Raw genomic sequence first — 1,045 nt, forward strand, 5'->3', positions numbered from 1 at the left:
ACACCCCTCCCTATCTCTGTAACCTCCTCCATTCCCTACACCCCCCTCCCTATCTCTGTAACCTCCTCCAGTCCACTACACCCCCTCCCTATCTCTGTAACCTCCTCCAGTCCCCTACACCTACCCCCTACTCCTGTTGAGCCAGGGTCAATGGGAATAAACAAAATTCTCCTGTTCAGCCAGGGTCAGTGGGAATAAACAGGATACTCCTGTTCAGCCAGGGTCAGTGGGAATAAACAGAATACTCCCGTTCAGCCAAGGTCAGTGGGAATAAACAGGATACTCCTGTTCAGCCAGGGTCAGTGGGAATAAACAGAATACTCCTGTTCAGCCAAGGTCAGTGGGAATAAACAGGATACTCCTGTTCAGCCAGGGTCAGTGGGAATAAACAGAATACTCCTGTTCAGCCAAGGTCAGTGGGAATAAACAGGGTACTCCTGTTCAGCCAAGGTCAGTGAGAATAAACAGGATACTCCTGTTCAGCCAGGGTCAATGGGAATAAACAGAATACTCCTGTTCAGCCAGGGTCAGTGGGAATAAACAGGGTACTCCTGTTCAGCCAAGGTCAGTGGGAATAAACAGGATACTCCTGTTCAGCCAGGGTCAATGGGAATAAACAGAATACTCCTGTTCAGCCAGGGTCAATGGGAATAAACAGAATACTCCTGTTCAGTCCGGGTGGTTCTCTGAAACGCTCTGTCTGACCCGCTGTTAGCCCATTATGGAGCTGGGTGGCCTCTTATTTTTTGTACTTTCCTGCTACAAAATTGATCACCTGGGCCTGGAAGTTAGTTACATGTTTTGTGTCGACGCGAGTGGTTAATCGCAGGGTCCACGTCGCGATAATGAGTGTGTGTCAACTTGAGTGCTCTTGCAGCTGTCTGTTCCCCTCCCCTTCCCAGTGCAGCAAGGGTTAATGAAAAGCTCGCGGTTCCTGTGTCAGCTAGGGGGCGTATCCGCGTCTCCGATGCTCCCAGCTCTGTAGCAGCTGTTTTTTTTGCCGGAGCTGACGTCCACCTTTTCTGCTTCTCCCCCCACCAGCTCC

This window comes from Scyliorhinus torazame, chromosome 26, assembly GCF_047496885.1.
Source record: "Scyliorhinus torazame isolate Kashiwa2021f chromosome 26, sScyTor2.1, whole genome shotgun sequence".
Taxonomy (NCBI): Eukaryota; Metazoa; Chordata; class Chondrichthyes; order Carcharhiniformes; family Scyliorhinidae; genus Scyliorhinus; species Scyliorhinus torazame.